The sequence below is a fragment of the Mus caroli genome, chromosome 17 (genome assembly GCF_900094665.2).
Source record: "Mus caroli chromosome 17, CAROLI_EIJ_v1.1, whole genome shotgun sequence".
In the NCBI taxonomy this organism is placed as follows: Eukaryota; Metazoa; Chordata; class Mammalia; order Rodentia; family Muridae; genus Mus; species Mus caroli.
Window position 1 is genome coordinate 49,811,838 of NC_034586.1, and position 18,228 is coordinate 49,830,065.

The window sequence follows — 18,228 nt, forward strand, 5'->3', positions numbered from 1 at the left end:
AATATATATAAAGAACTCAAGAAGGTGGACTCCAGAAAATCAAACCCCATTAAAAAAATGGGGTGCAGAGCTAAACAAAGAATTCTCACCTGAGGAATACCGAATGGCAGAGAAGCACCTGAAAAAATGTTTAGCATCCTTAGTCATCAGGGAAATGCAAATCAAAACAACCCTGAGATTCCACTTTACACCTGTCAGAATGGCTAAGATCAAAAATTCAGGTGACATGAACTAACCAGTTCATGTCTATGAACTAATCAGTACCCCCCAGACCTAGTGTCTCTAGCTGCATATGTATCAGAAGATGACCTAGTTGGTCATCAGTGGAAAGAGAGGCCCATTGGTCTTGCAAACTTTATCTGCCTCAGTACAGGGGAATGTCAAGGCCAAGAAGTTGGAGTTGGGGGGTGGTTTGGGGCACTTTTGGGGTAGCATTGGAAATGTAAATGAAGAACATACCTAATTAATAAAAGAAAAAGAAAAATTGTTTTCCAGTCCTTTACTCGGAGGCAGTGTCTGTCTTTGACACTGAGGTATGTTTCCTGTATGCAGCAAAATTTTGGGTCCTGTTTACATATCCAGTCTGTTAATCTATGTCTTTTTATTAGGGAATTGAGCCCATTGATTTTAAGAGATATTAAGGAATAGTGATTGTTGCTTCCTATTATTTTTTATGTTATTTTTATGTTTGTGTGGCTATCTTTTTATGAATTTGTTGGAAGATTACTTTCTTGCTTCTTTCTGGGGTATATTTTCCCTCCTTGTGTTGGTGTTTTCCATCTATTGTCCTTTGTAGGACTGGATTTGTGGAAAGATACCTTGTAAATTTGTTTTTGTTATGGAATATCTTGATTCTTTGAATAAAGACAGTCAATATAGAAGACAGTTCTCCTCTGCCACAGGAACAGAAACCAGGTTATAGCAAGACCCTGTCAGCTTCTGCTAATATTATGTCTTGCCCTTTCCAAGAGAAGCTGAGTTTTCCTGACTCTCTCAAGGGGGCATGAAGAATCCTTCAGACTCCTCACAGTCACAAATGACCACACCAGACCAGTGACTTTCCAGCCAACAGCATGGTCATAAGCCAAATGTGAAAGTAAAAGACAGAGTTACAAAGACACTTAAAGTAGGCACCTGTTGCAAAGCTCAGCCTTTTCTCTCTGATCAGCCTAGTCAGTGGTCGCAGGGATGGGGGAGAGTCTTCTCCAATGCCAGACAACCCCCCAAATGTAAGACCCTAACACTTGGTCAGTGGTACTTACTTTGAGACACCCACAAGTGAGACACCAAAATGCAGATCGATGCAAAATAAGAGTTTTATTTTTCCAGGGTGTCAGGGTTGACCTTCAATTAGTCCCTCAAAGTAAATGACTAGAAGGAGACCCTAAATGGCTATTACAAGTAGTTTTTATACTTTTTAGGGACACAGGTTATGTCAGTGAGGTTACAGTTCAAACTTATTGGCTAAGCATATTAACCTTTAAATCTATTGGCTAGCAAGCATGGCAGGCAATTGAGCTCTACCTGGGACTTTCTAGAGGGTCGGGTGACTATCAGTCAGTATATTCTGAGATTTTTTTAATTAATTTATTTTTTACACACCATATTTTATCTCCCCCCAAAAAATCCACCCTCCAACTGTCCATGTGGAGACAGGGGTTGGGGAGAAGGTATGGGATGTACATTCTGACAATTTTTTTCAAGATTGTTCCTGTGTGTGGAGAATGGAACTTGGCTTAGCTTTGACCCTAGGTGGGAGGGGGAAGCTGTAAGGAGCTTATGGGACAAGAAAAGCTCTTCCGGTCCCTTAGTTCCATTTGCTCAGAATTGTTTATACATTCTGTCTCAGTGGAGCTTCCATGGAAAATACACTGAGTCCTCAAACTTAGTTATTTTAAAAAGGGTTTCACTACAAAATGATGTGAAGATCACACAACAAATGGTAATAACTGTGGGTACAGCAAAGTTGTAGGTACCTAAAACTATAAATACAAAGGTGTTTTTGTTAGTTTGGCCCAATCAAGTTCCTATATTCTGCCCCACTTTTCCATTTCCCTTTCATTCAACCTGCTTGAGTCTACTGCCATACTTTTAACTTTATTCCTGGACTGTACTGAAGCAGGTTCTGTCCTAAATGCTTATTCAGCCATGCTTTCTTAATGTAACATAAACATAGACTAAAGATTTTGAATGAATCCTCATCTTATGACTTTTTAAAAGCTATCACTTCCTTCTTTGATTCAATTCACTCTTTTTGTGTTTTCAGATGAGCAATTAGTATGGGTTTCCTTTTGCACCTTGCTTTGAAATCTCCTTAGCATAATGTCCAATTATATCACTCACTCATCCTTCCACCAACTTCTATAAACCAAAATATTGCCATTGTAAATTAGTTCTCATGAGCTCGTGAGTTTTTTCTTCCTGCATTTCAGAGAGAAGGTTGCCTGATTACTGAACCCTCATATAAGAGGGAGGGCAACGGAGAAAGAAAACTGGAGGGAGAGGTATTAATCCCATGAGAAGGCCACCCTTGTGGCCTCATTTACAACCTATTATTTCCAAAAGGTTGTATTTCTGATTATCATCATGTGAGGGATAAGATTTTCAACATGTAAATCTTAAAAGGACATAATTCAGTTCATAGCAAAAGAGGAAGTTGGAATTACCAGAAATCACAAGGAGAATGTCTGTTAATAAACTCAATCTTAAGTGAAGCATCCACCATAAAAAAGAGTAACACAGAAGCCATATGAGGGAAGCCAGCAGCCAAGGCAATAAAAATCCTGTTAATCTATCCTAGGGTTTTCTCCCTGTGGACAGGGCATACAGTGATGAGTAAGATACAGAAATTGTCACTATCACTTAGTATAATTTAATCAAAGGAACCACAGTAAATCAGTCTAAGTGTTCTTGAGAGAAGCACACCTATGTAGAATCACAGAAAGAGCTGATGATAAAAGCAATGAATTGGAATTTTAGTAGAATGATCAAGGAAGATCTCCTTATGAACATGGTAATAACATGGAGATTTGATGGGATGAAGGAGTATGCCACATAAACAGAGGAGATGGTTAAAAGTTGCTGAGTGAAGAGCGTGTTTGAGGGACATCCAGAAGGCCACCATGACCAAGGCAGAATGAAGGACAGAGGAGCTATGAGTATAAGTACTTATAAGTATAAAAGATTATATACATAAGAAGTACAAGTGATTGGGTTGGTCTTTATAAGTCACTTTGAAGTCTTTGTCTCTTAAAATTTGAAATTGTTGCAAACTAAGGATTTTTCTATATAAGAACATAATCTGATTTAAACGTTATTAGTGTCTTTCAAGATTATGACTTGGAAATATAAAAGAAGTAGGATTGGGGCAAATATAATTACTAAAAGACAATAGATGGCTGCATTGAAGGCAAGAAGATAAGAACATAATGAACTAGTGGAGAAGACAATCACTCAGCAAGGAAGAAGATAAACAATGGTTCTCAAACTATGGGTCACCTAAGAGCACCCCACATATCAGATATTTACATTATGATTCATAGCAGCAGCAAAATTAGTTAGGAAATAGTCACAAAAATAATCTTATTATTGGAGGCTACCATCACATGAGGAACGTATTAAAGGGTCACAGAAGAAGGAAGGTTGTGAATGAATGATATAGAGGTTTTTTTACAGGTTTATTACTGTTTGTTTGCTGGTAGTATAAGAGATTGAATCAGTGATCTGCCTCTGAGCTATACCCCTCCCTGTAGAGGTGAGTATAGATGCTCTAAAGGTGATATTGGCACTATAGTCCTGGATGCATAACTATTATGAGATAGATAGACAGACAGACAGACAGACAGACAGACAGACAGACAGACAGACAGATAGCTAGAGAGTAGATAGATAGATCATATGCATGTGTATGTTTTTATGTAGAGTGTAGATATATTGTATGTAATCTGTGTTTGTATGTGTATGTGAGTATATATCTGTGTATATGCACATACACATATCTATTCATATGTACATACACACACACTACAAATATACATACACTACACACAAGCATATATACAAACACACACACACTACACACAAACATACACACATTCACATGCATACTACACACAAACATATACATACACACATACATACTACATGCATTTCATAATACATGAACAGATACTATACCTATATATACGTATACAAACATACATACACACACAAATGTACACTACACACATATACACAAATGACCATACATACACTACAACACAAACATGCACACATACACAGTACACACTTAGAAACACACCACATACACATACACACTATAGACAAACATAATATACATACATACTATAGACAAACATCACACATACTACACAAACACATGCACACAAATATACACACACAGACACACAATACACACACATAGACACACACACACACACTCACACAAGTTCATATTTTCCCCAGTCCATTATGACACAGTCAAGGTAGTATGGATTCCCATTCAGAGAAGTTGAATCTTAGGTTCATTCACTGTTCCATGCTTTCTTTAGATTTTTCTCAACTCCAGCAGGCAGAAGGGGGAAAGTCCATTATGACAGTGTCCTGGCACTAGAGGGGGTGGATGAGTTGATTATGACCTTTTAAATACAGTCAGAAGTGTGCTCATTCCATTGCTGCCCTTTCTTTTTAATTTTATTACCCATATGAAATCAAAGGAAAAGGAATCTCTTTCCTTTAACGGCACCAAAAAATTTTACTACCAGCACTAATTTGGCTTACTATTTTCTACCAGTTTTCAAAACAAAAAACTTATAACCTCATTTCAATTTTACCCCTTATTCTTAAAATGCTTACAGATTTTTTTAAAGTCTCTAAATGCAAGCTTGAATTTAATTTTGCTGTATGAATATAAGCTAGTATCTGGATATCTTTGCCTTCCTTTACATAGGAAGCAGGTGGTATAGTAAACTCCCTAAATGTCCTGCAGAGGTGATTATCTCACACTTGAGTTTTCTTATCAAAACATACCTTTTAATAAGTCTCTGTTTGATTCAAATCAAATAATCCTCCTGAAAGTTAGATTCATTCTTCTAATTTACCTTTCTTCGTTTAAATAGCATTTACTGACCCTTGCCTAGTGTCTTACACAAAGATAGTGCTTAATAAGTGACTGCTGGATTTAATAGGAAGACTAAAATAGGATATTCTCTCTCTTGTCTTCCCATAGATTACATTTCTCTAATCTTTAACAATTTTCTACAGTTCTGTCAATTACACAGTATACCAGCTCTCTACCATTTCTTGCTCACAACCTCATTATACATTTAAGATTCTTTTCCTAGAATCTTTTCTTACCTTTTCACAAGTAAAGGTACCTTAATCATACAAAGCTGAGAGGAGAGAAATATACCAGTTTTAATGTGCTTGCAGCCAGCACTTTTATTCTGTACTATATTATAAACTTGTAATTACACTGAAAGAATATTGCATCTTCCCTTTTGATTGACATGTTATAATGATGGCCTTACTCTTTACATACTCTCAGAACAACAATAAAAATTGTCAATGATTCTTTCTTAGAGAAGCTTTTATTTTTTCAGAGAAAAGTGATTTATCAAGAACTTACAAAAACCAAAACTGCAAATACAGAAAAAAATATAATATCTTAGGCTATATAAATCAATATCCAATTCTCACTCCCGGTTTTATTTTTCCCGTGAAATATGAACTTTGATGGCCTCAAAAATGATGTTTGTGGTGATGAGAATCCATGAGAAATATGCAAAATCAACTTCTCATATTAAGTGACAAGACACTGAATATGAATTGGTATTCATATGCTTCAGAAGCTCTTGTGTAAAACCCAGAGTCTCTAACTTGGAGCTTTAGTGAGAACTTTAAGACGCGGGGCATGGTGGGAAGGGCTCCTTTCACTAGAAGGAGTTAGTGGGACTCTATGCCTTTCCTATTCTTCAGTCCCCATTCCCCTCCTGACATTTAACTTCTGCAGGGAGAGCCTAGAACTATCAGCCTCCAGCAGCTTTGGTTTTTATTTCAAAGGTACTTACGTTCTTTACCTTAATTAGATCACTGGAAAAGTGACCCTCTGTCATCTCAAAACAAAGTACATTTTTTTAAATTAATTTTTTATTAGTTTCTTTATTTACATTTCAAATATTATCCCCTTTCCTAGTTTACCCTCCAAAAGCCCCTTATCCCCTTCCCTCTCCCCCTGCTCCCCAACCCACCCACCCCCATTCCTGGTCCTGGCATTCCCCTATATTGGGGCACAGAGCCTTCACAGGACCAAAGAAAGGCCTCTCCTCCCATTGATGACCAACTAAACCATCCTCTAGCTATACAAATATAGCTAGAGCCACAAGTTCCACCATGTGTTTTCATTGATTGGTGGTATAGTTTGAAGGAGCTCTGAGAGTACTGGTTAGTTAGTATTGATGTTCCTTCTATGGGGCTTCAGTCCCCTTCAGCTCCCTGGGTATTTCTCTGGCTCCTTCATTGGGGATCTTGTGCTCTGTCCAATGGATGACTATGAGTATCCACTTCTGTATTTGCCAGGCACTGGCAGAGCCTTGCAGGAGACAGCTATATCAGGCTCCTGTCAGCAGGCTCTTGTTGGCATCTGCCTAGTGTCTGGGTTTGGTTGTTGTTTATGGGATGGATTCCCAAGTGGGATAGTCTCTGGATGGTCATTCCTTCAGGCTCTGCTCCAAACTCCTTCCCTGGGTATTTTGTTCCCCATTCTAAGAAGGGACAAAGTATCCACAATTTGGTCTTCCTTCTTGAGTTTTGCAAATTTTATCTTGGGTATTCTAAATTTCTGGACTAATATCCACTTATCAGTGAATGCATATCATGTGTGTTCTTTTGTAAAGCACATTTTCTGAGGGACTGATGTCAGCAAGACAGAGAAATAAAAACTCCCAGATTTAACTTCTCCCATCAAACACTAACTCTGCAAAGAATTTACAGTAGATGTCTTTAAAGGAAAATATCAGCAATTAGCTGAAAGTTCCCTGCACTGATGGAAAGGTGTGAAGTCAGATTTACGGAGGTAGAGAATGAGAGTTGGAACACCTTACTAGAAAGGAAGTGCTTATCAGCTCCCAGACAAACTGGGAAGGAGTTAATTCCATGTATCCAACTCCTCAGCCTGGGGCCTTCTTGGAAAACCAAATTCTTCAATTGTCCTTATGTTCTGAAGAGTCTGGAATAGACTAGAACTATTGGTTGCATTGGCCTTCCTCTCTGTTTCAGGGGAAAGTAAGCAGAATGTTACAGTGCTCATGGGAATGAACAGGCTCCTCAAATTCCTTTGTACTTTTTCCCTGCCTTGTGTAAAACACTTGTCTTAAAATCTCCAAGGCCTGGACCTCTATCTGGCCAACTGCAGCCAGCCCACGGGAGCATGAAGTAGGAAGCATGGGCTGAAAGGTGCCATATCTCAGCATAGAGCAAGTACATAAAACCACAGTTACCTGATGCTCCTTGTAGAGACCACAAAAAAATCACTGACTGGGCTCACAAATGGGCTATGGTATCAAACACACGTGAGAAAATTAAAAATCAAAAAACAAGCAAACATATCATGCATGTTCTTTTGGGTCTGAATTTCCTCACTCAGGATATTTTTCAATCCCATCCATTTGCCTGCAAAACTCATGATATCCTCCTTCTTAGTAGCTGAATCGTATTCCATTGTATAAATGAATCACATTTTCTGTATCCGTTCTTCAATTGTGGGTCATCTGGGTTGTTTCCAGCTTCTGACTATCACAAATAAGGCTGTTATGAACATAGTGGAATATGTGGCATGGTGAGGCATCTTTTGGGTATATGTTCATTAGTAGTCTAGCTGGGTCTTCAGGTAGATCTATTTCCAATTTTCTGAGGAACAGATTTCCAGAGTGGTTGTAGCAGCTAGCAATCCCACCAGCAATGGAGGAGTGTTTTTCTTTCTCTACATACTCACTAACATGTGATGTCACCTGAAGTTTTGATCTTAACCATCTTGATTGGTGTAAGGTGGAATCTCAGGGTTGTTTTGTTTTGCATTTCCCTGATCACTAAGGACTTTGAATATTTCTTTAAGTGTAAATTCTCTGTTTAGCTGTATACACCCCCTTTTTATTGTGTTGTTTGGGTTTCTGGAGGTTAGCTTCTTGAGTTCATTATATATGCTGAATATCAGCCCTTTATCAGAGGTGGGGTTAGTGAAGGGTTTTTTTTCCCAATGTATAGGTTGCTGATTTGTCCTATTCACTACGTCTTTTGCCTTACAGAAGCTTTTCAGTTTCATGAGGTCTCGGTGGATATTATAGGGGAATTTTCCCCAATTGATTGGCTATTAAAGACAACAAGAAGCCAATCGCTAGGCAAAAAAAGAGGAGTTAGGCCTTCTGGGTCTGAGAGAGGAAGAGGGGATGTGGGAGAAAGAAACAGCCCTCTTTTAGTCAAGGCAGAGAGAGAGAGAGGAGACAGGATGAAGACCATGAACTGCTAGACCTGGTGTCCACCTCCACCACCAGAAGATTTCCAACATAGAATAGTTGATGAGTTTAGGATGATAGATTCCATATCCAGTGATTGTGTCATCTGATGATTTTAAACTAAGATTGTCTGGTGTTTTCCATTTGTGGCAACTCAGGTGGGTAGGAGGGAAAGAACATAGCCAGGGTGGAATTGGGCCAGGCATTGGAACAGGAAGATTAGGCGAAGACCCAACTCCAGGGGAGAGGTGACCACAATGGAGCACAAGCTGGCCTTTGGGTGGTGGGCTGGTAAGAGAGCAATCTTGGAGCTCTGTAGAGCCAGAGCCAGCATTTGTGGGAGAGGTGTTGCCTAAGAGAAACATGTTGTCATGGTCTTGGGCTATGTGCTGGGCTAGGAACAGACAGAGACAGCTGATGTCAGCTCATTGCCAGATACAGCGTGGGTTCATTTTAAAATTACTTGCTACAGGAACTTTAAGTCTTTGAAGAAAGAAATTGAAGAATATATTAGAAGATGAAAAGATCACCTATGATTATACATCAGTAGAATTAACTTGGTAAAAACAACCACTCTACCAAAAGCAATCTATGGATTAAATGCAATCCTCATCAAAATTCCATTGAAATTTTTTACAGGCCTTGAAAGCACAGTATAAAACTTCATTTGGGGGCAAAAAAGAAACCAATGATAGCTGAAACAATTATGTAAATAAAAAAATCCAGAGGTATCACCATCTGGATTTCAAGCTCCAGTACAGAGCTATAGCATCATCGAGCAACTGCTGGATGAAGATGCAGAGATCCACAGCCAAATACTAGGCAGATCCAGGTGAACCTTGCAGAAGATGGGGCGGAATAATTGTAGGACCCAAAGAGGTTGATGACACCACAAGAACACTGCCCACAGAATCAGGGTTCATAGCAGTTCAAAGAGACTGAAGTAACAAATATGAGCCCTGTGTTCATATAGGCTAGATTCTCTGCATACACATTATGGTTGTGTAGCTTGGTATTCTTGTGAGAGTGGGAAGTATCTCTTACTCTTTTGTCTATGCTTGGAAGCCTTCTCCTCCTATTGGGTTGCCTCATTCAGCTTTGATATGAGGGTTTGTGCCTAATCTTATAGTAGCATTTTAAGCCATGTTCAGCTGATATTCCTGGGAGTTCTGCTCTTTTGGTTTGTAAGGAAATGGATTAAGAGTTGATCCAAGGGATGAGGGGAAACTGAGGGAGAGACTGGGTGGAATATGTGGTGGGACTGGAGTTAAGGTACAATGTTTGAAGAATAAAATGAAGCGAATTTTATACTATGTGACAAACTGAATAAAACTTAATGAGGGTATAATAAGTAATAAGCAAGTCACAAAAGTAACAGCATTACACAGCTCCACTTACATGAGGTAGGCACAAAAGTTGAATTTTTAGAGTAAAGAAGTGGAATAGTGTTTGCAGAGAATTAGAAGAAGGAAATGAGGTACTAAAAATTGAGGGGCATATAGCTTCAGTCAGGAGAGGGAATAAGAGCTACAGATATGCTGTATGTACACCACAGCATATGCAATCAAGACTCTCATACTGCACACTTAAAATTATCTCACTGATAGATCTTATGTTAATTGTCCTTACCACAACAAAATTTAACAAATAAAAAAAATAGGTTGTTTTTTAGAAGGAAAAAAATAGATCCTTGAGAACACAGAAAGAAGAAACAACAGTGAATGTCCATGCCTTTAGTCTCATCACTCAGGATGCCGTGGCTGGAAGATCAGTGTTCAAGGCCAGCCTGGGCTTTAGAGTGAAGTTTAGAACACCCTTCATTATTCAGCAAGGCACCATCTCCAATTAAATATACAAATTAGTTAATTAAGTAAAAAAAAATGTCTGGGTGTGTGGTATGTGACTCAGTTGGGGAGAAGAGTTGGCGTGAGAAAGAGCTGACCCTATACCTTTGTAAAAAGTCCTCAGAAAAGGGCATGTGACACACAGAAAAGACATAAGTACTACTGTGGAAGGCTCTAGTCTCATAGCTCTCTAATGCAGGAGTGAAACAGGAGCCTCTAACAAGTGTACAACAGCTAGAGAGGTGGCTCAATGATTAAGGACCCTGGCTGCTCTTCACAACACCCACATACCACCTCATAACCATTGGTGACTCAGTTCTGGGGGGTCTTGCACCCTCTTCTTGGCTTCTGTGGACACTGAACATACATTTTGTACAAACATACAAGCAAGCAAAGCTCACACACACAAAAAAAATGGTTAATTAATTAATTAATTTCAAAAGTGAATATAAAAGATTTGCAAAAGACCTCGAGTCATAGAGTAATTCTGAGCAGAAAGAATAGTTCCAAATAGAATCCTTGATTCTCTCTGGAACCTACCACTTCCCATATTTCTTTCTGTATTTGGGTCATCAGAACTTTCACCAGAGTGGTCCATTAAATTCATCTTACAGTATCCCAGACATTTCTATTCTACAGCTCAAAATACTTTCTTACTCTTTCTGCCAACTAGCCTCAAAGGTCTTAAGGCAAAGTCAAGCTTATCAAAGCAATACATCCCCTCAGTACCAACTATCTGTTTCTTATGGCTTTGATCAATACCTGACATGATAGTTTGTATATGCTCAGCCCAGGGAGTGGCACTATTAGAAGGTGTGGCCTTGTTGGAGTAGGTTTGTCATTGTAGGTATGGGCTTAAGACCCTCACCCTAGCTGCCTAGAAGTGAATCATCCACTAGTAGCCTTCAGATGAAGATATAGAACACTCAGCCTCTCCAGCACCATGCCTACCTGCATGTTATCATTTCCTGCCTTGATGACTGAAGGTTGGACTGAACCTCTAAACCAGTAAGCTAGCCCCAACTAAATGCCGTCCTTTATAAGACTTGCCTTGGTCATGATGTCTGTTCATAGCAGTAAAACCCTAACTAAGACACCTGACAAGAAACAAGTTAAGGAAGGAAGTTTTTATCCAGGGATTCAGTCTATCCTGATGGAGAAGACATGGCAGAAGGAACATAAGAAAATTGGTTACATTGTGCCCATCACCAGTAAGCAAAGAATAAACAGGAAAGAGGTTGGGCTACAAGTCTTTACTGCCCATCCCTGATGACACATTACCTCCAGTAAAGCTCTGCCTCCTAAAAGTTTTGTAACCTTCTTAACCAGTACCACTGTTATGGACTAAATGTTTTAACACATGAGCTTATCAGACACATTTCATGTTCATATTATTGAAAAAGAAAGAAAAGGCAGCTCCTTTTGGTGCTGAAAAATTTCAAACTCATATGCAGAAAATTTTAAATAGATCTGTATCTCTTGCCTTGCACAAAAAAAAAAAAAAAATCAACTCACAATGTGTCAAAGGCCTTCATGTAAGACCTGGGACACTGAAATTGCTAGAGAAAAACATACATAAAATTCTTTAAGATGGAAGCTAGGTAAAGACTTCTTGGAAAGAACTCCAGGAGTACAGGAAATAACCACAAGAAATGACAATAGAATGGTATAAAATTAATCAAAGTAGGAGTCATTAGGGTAAGCAGACAATCTACAAAAGGACCATAGAGTCCAGCCTGGGCTCATTTGTGAATATGTGATCTTCCTGAGACCTGTCAAATACACATTAAATGTTAAGTGTGTGGTATATGGGTCACACCATCACATAGATAGGACATTTCGGATCAGCACTTATGGGTAGCACCATCATATAGATAGGACATTTCAGATCAGCACTTATGTGTAGCACTATTACATAGACAGGACATTTCTGATCAGCACTGTTAGCTCTTCCTAATTCAAACATTGGCTCTCAGTTAGTATAGTTCAATCCTTGCAGTATTCAGTGCCATGATTCCAACTAGTCAGTTTCCAAAATCTCTTCCCTTCTTATAGTGCTCTCTTCCCATGTGCTTTCTTGAAATAGGCCTTCAATCCCACAAATCTTCTTAATGTTTATCAGGTAAATAGCAGTTCTATTAATTTTTAAGTTAATGTCAAATCTAGTTTATGTTTAAAAAGCCCCAAACTGATCATGTATTTTAAAAATAAAGCAGCTAATCCATTTTCATGCAAGAAAGGGAGATAGAAAGGAGTTTAGATTTATTTTATCCCAATTGTCTTGCCCTTAAAGTTTTTTATTTTTTATTTTTAAATTGGGATTGCTCCTTGTCTGGCAAGTTTATGAAGAAATAAGTGGGAAGTAAACTAAATAATGCAAAGAATAGTGTATATTCAGATGAAGGAATGACTATTCAAATGTTGAGTGACCACAAAGAATATTCAATGAATGCTTCATTGATATGGGGGATTTCTTATGCCTTTCCACAACTCAATGCATCACTTGAAATGTGAACATTTTATTGATGTGGAAATTTATTTTCAACTTTCACAAACTATAACCCACAGACTTTGAGACAAAACGACCTCCAGAAACTCATGGAAATCTATTTTAAGCTTCATGACTGTTGTGAGGAACAGGTACAAAAATATGTATGAGTTTTACATAGTGAAAGATATAACTAAAACTGTAAAAAACAATGAAGATCCAGAGCTAGAGAGACGATTCTGTAGGACATAACAGGCAGACATAACCTGATGGCACTATACTTTTGTCTGCCCCAAAATTAACTGCTATATCCAAGTCATTAGAGTGCTCAGAACAGAGAAATACTTTACACAGGTCCTCTGTGATAGCTAAAGAAATAATATGGAGTAAAGTATACATACCTTTAGGGCCATTGACCTTCACTCAAGAATGACAAGGAGAGCCTAGTGGCCTGCAGCTGAGATAATAGAATAATAACTTCCCATTTCCATCTGTGCACCTGAGTTGATCCTGTGCAACAGTTCTCAATAACCAAATCCTGCTGGGAAAGAGCTGGTCTCCAGAAAATGCTGACACACCTGAGAGGACAGGTAAGACCATAACTTCTGCTCTAATTCATGGCTGAAAAGGGACCTGCCCAGAGCCCTCAGACACAGAAAACAAGTACCCTGGGTCAGGATACTTCCAGTTTCCATCTGTACCCACTGAGCTGACATTGTGCCAAGCTCTCTATACACAAATCCGGCCAGGAAAGAGCTAGTCTCTCAGAAGTGCTGACATACCTGAGAGCATAGGTAAGACTTCTGCTCTAATGAACACGCCTAGAGTGCTCAGGTCACAGAAACACAGGAGCCGGCTGAGACAGGATGCTTCAGGATTCCATCAGGGCCTGAAGCTGACCATGTGTCACAGTTCTCCATACTCAAATCCTACCTGGAAAGAGCTGGTCTCCCAGGAGGGCTAACACACCTGAGAGCACAGATGAGACCATCACCTCCACTCAAATTCCTGGCCCAAGGAGGACCAGAACCATCAGGACACAAGAACCAAGGAAAAGCAAGGGACAGGAACTTTCCAGTTTCTGTCTGCACGCTGAAGCTGAACATGTGCCACAGCTCTCCGCCCAAATAGCACCAGCAGAGGGCTAGTGGCCCAGCAGTGCTGACATACAAGCCTACAGTAGGGAAGAGCCATAATCAGAGAAAGCAAGACCAGCTAACACCAGAGATAACCAGATGGCAAGAAGCAAGGCTAAGAACACAAGCAACAGAAACCAAGACTGCTTGGCATCATCATAATCCAGTTCTCCCACCACAGCAAGCCATGGATACCCCAACACACCAGAAAAGCAAGACTCTGATTTAAAATCACATCTCATGATGATGATAGAGGACTTTAAGAAGGACATAAATAATTCCCTTAAAGAAATACAGAACAGAGGTAAACAGGTAGAAGCCCTTAAAGAGGCAACACAAATATCTGTTTAAGAATTAAAGGAAAACACAAGCAAACAGGTAAAGGAATTGAACAAAACCACCCACGATATAAAAATGGAAATAAAAACAATAAAGAAATCACAAAGGGAGACAACCCTGGAGATAGAAAACCTAGGAAAGAGATCAGGAGTCATAGATACCAACAGAATACAAGAGATAGAAAAGAGAATCTCAGGGGAGGAAGATACCATAGAAAATATTGACACAACAATCAAAGAAAATGAAAAATGAAAAAAATCTCCTGATATAGCTGTCTCTTGAGAGGCTATGCCAATGCCTGGCAAATACAGAAGTGGATGCTCACTCACAGTCATCTATTGGATGGAACACAGGGCCCCCACTGGAGGAGCTAGAGAAAGTACCCAAGGAGCTGAAGGGGTCTGTAACCCTATAGGAGGAACAGCAATATGAACTAACCAGTACCCCCAGAGCTGTGTCTCTAGCTGCATATGTAGCAGAAGATGGCATAGTCGGCCATCATTGGGTAGAGAGGCCCTTAGTCTTGTGAAGATTATATGCTCCAGTACAGGGGAATGCCAGGGCCAGGAAGCAGGAGTGGGTAGGTTGGGTAGTCCTGCAGAGGGAGGGTATAGGGGACTTTTGGGATAGCTTTTGAAATGTAAATGAAGAAAATATCTAATAAATAAAAAAAAGTAAGATCCATACCATTGTGGGTAATACCATTCCTTGGGCAGGAAGTCCTGGACATTATGGGAAGAAAATGCCAGCTGAGAGTAAGCTAACAAGCAAAGATATGTTTGTTTTCTCTTTGTTCTTTACTATGGATATAATGTGACTAGTTGCTTGAGTTTCTGTTGACTTCCCCAGAATGATAGACTGTAACTTGGAATTGTAAGTCAAATAAATCTTTTTCTTCTCTAAAAGAAAAAGAAGGAGGAGGAAGAAGAGGAGGAGGAGGAAGAGGAAGGAAGGAAGGAAGGAAGGAAGGAAGGAAGGAAGGAAGGAAGGAAGGAAGGAAGGAAGGAAGGAAGAAAAAGAAAAAATTCTCCTAATCCAAAACATCCAGGAAATCCAGGACACAATGAGAAGACCAAACCTAAGGATAATAGGTATAGAAAAGAGCTAAGATTCGCAATTTAACGGGACAGTAAATATCGACAATAAAATTATAGAAGAAAACTTCCCTAACCTAAAAAGAGAGATGTCCATAAACATACAAGAAGCCTACAAAACTCCAAGTCAATTGGACCAGAAATGAAATTCCTCCCATCACATAATATTGAAAACAGCAAATGTACAAAACAAATAAAGAATATTAAAAAGCACTAAAGGAAAAATGTCAAGTAACACATAAAGGCAGACTTATTAGAATTACACCAGACTTCTCACCAGAGAATATGAAAGCTAGAAGATCCTGGACAGATTTCGAACAGACCCTAAGTGAAAACTAATGCCAGCCCAGGCTACTATACCCAGCAAAACTCTCAATTACTTTAGATGGGGAAACCAAGATATTCCATGAGAAAAACAAATTTACACAATATCTTTCCACAACTCCAGCCCTAAAAAGGCTAATAGAGAGAAAACTCCAACACAAGGAGGAAAATTACACCTTAGAAAAAGCAAGAAAGCAGTCACCAGAGCCAGCCCTGCTTGCAGTTTCCTGAACTAAGTGCTTCTGCCCACCCAGAGCAACTGATTCTAAGGCCTGACTCTAGCAATGGCCTTCGCAAATCTGTGCTAAGTACTCATCAGTGACAGCCTGGACCCCTGCTGCCGGAAGATCCTGCAAGATGGAGGGCTGCAGGTGGTGGAGAAGCAGAACTTGAGCAAGGAGGAGCTGATAGCTGAACTCCAGGACTGTGAAGGCCTCTTTGTCCGGTCAGATACTAAGGTCACTGCTGATGTCATCAATGCAGCAGAGAAGCTCCAGGTGGTGGGCAGGGCTGGTACAGGCGTGGACAATGTGGATATGGAGGCTGCCACGAGGAAGGGCATCCTAGTCATGAACACCCCCAACAGGAACAGCCTCAGTGCTGCGGAGCTCACCTGTGGGATGATCATGTGCCTGGCCAGGCAGATTCCCCAGGCAACGGCTTTGATGAAAGATGGCAAATGGGACCGGAAGAAGTTCATGGGGACAGACAGAACTGAATGGAAGACACTGGGAATTCTTGGCCTCAGCAGAATCGGGAGAGAGGTGGCCACCCGAATGCAGTCCTTTGGAATGAAGACTGTAGGCTATGACCCCATCATCTCTCCTGAAGTCGCGGCCTCCTTTGATGTTCAGCAGCCGCCGCTGGAGATCTGGCCTCTCTGTGATTTCATAACTATCCATACCCCACTCCTGCCCTCCACCACAGGCTTGCTGAATGACAGCACCTTTGCTCAGTGCAAGAAAGGCATGCAAGTGGTGAACTGTGCTCGAGGAGGCATTGTGGGTGAAGGTGCCCTGCTGCGTACCCTGCAGTCTGGTCAGTGTGCTGGGGCTGCACTAGATATGTTTACAGAAGAGCCACCACGGAACCATGGGCCTTAGTGGACCATGAGAATGTCATCAGCTGTCCCCACCTGGGTGCCAACACCAAGGAAGCCCAGAGCCGCTGTGGGGAGGAAATCGCAGTCCAGTTTGTGGACATGGTGAAGGGGAAATCTCTAACGAGTGTTGTGAACGCCCAGGCCCTCACCAGTGCCTTCTCTCCACACACCAAGCCTTGGATTGATCTGGCAGAAGCATTAGGCACACTGATGCACGCCTGGGCTGGCTCCCCTAAAGGGACCATCCAGGTGGTTACACAAGGAACATCTCTGAAGAATGCTGGTACCTGCCTGAGCCCTGCAGTCATTGTCGGCCTTCTGAGAGAAGCATCTAAGCAGGCAAACATGAACTTAGTGAACACTAAGCTACTGGTGAAAGAGGCTGGCCTCAATGTCACCACCTCCCACAACCCTAGGGTTCCAGGGGAGCAGGGCAGCGGGGAATGCCTCCTGACTGTGCCCCTGGCAGGTGCCCCCTACCAAGCTGTGGACTTGGTCCAGGGCACCACCAATGCTGCAGATGCTCAACGGAGCTGTCTTCAGACCAGAGGTGCCACTACGCAGGGGCCAACCCCTGCTCATATTCCGGGCTAAGCCCTCCAACCCTGTGATGCTGCCCACTATGATCGGCCTCCTGGCAGAGGCGGTTGTACAGCTGCTGTCCTACCAAACCTCCATGGTGTCTGACGGAGAGACCTGGCACGTCCTGGGCCTCTCCTCCCTGCTGCCCAGCCTGGAAACATGGAAGCAGCATGTATTGGAGGCTTTCCAGTTCTGCTTCTGACCCTGGGGCTCAGCACTCTCAGCCCCACAGGCTCTTCTGAAGAAACCTGCTCCTGTGACCTATAGGGAGAGGGGAATCGAAGAACCAGGGCATATGTCTGAACTAATAGCTACTAAAGAATCTTAACTCCAAAAGAAAAAAAAAAAGAAAAAGAAAAAAAGAAAAACAAAGAAAAAAAAGAAAAAGCAAAAGAGTAATCTTCTTTCAAAAAACCCAAAAGAAGAGAAACACACAAAGATAATTAGACCTCTAACAAAAAGAATAACAGGAAACAACACTCAACTATTCCTTAATATCTCTTAACATCAAGGGAATCAGCTCCCTAATTAAAAAAAAAAAAAACATAGAGTAACAGATTGAATACGGAAACAGGACCCATCACTTTGCTTCATAAAGGAAATGAATCTCAGTGACAAATACTACCCCAGAGTAAAAAGCTGGAAAACAATTTTTCTAGCAAATAGTCCCAAAAAACACACTGGAGTAGACATTGCAATATCAAATTAAATTGATTTTCGTGCAAAAGTTATCAAAAAAAGATAAGGAACGACACTTGATACTCATCAAAGGAAACATCTACCATGAAGAACTTTCAATTCTGAAAATCTAT

The 18,228-nt window shown here is 40.5% G+C and overlaps 1 pseudogene; it reads left to right on the forward strand.

Moving 5' to 3' along the window:
* The first annotated feature begins 16,016 nt into the window (after positions 1 to 16,016).
* Positions 16,017 to 17,664, forward strand: LOC110284336 (annotated as a pseudogene).
* Positions 17,665 to 18,228: the final 564 nt, after the last annotated feature.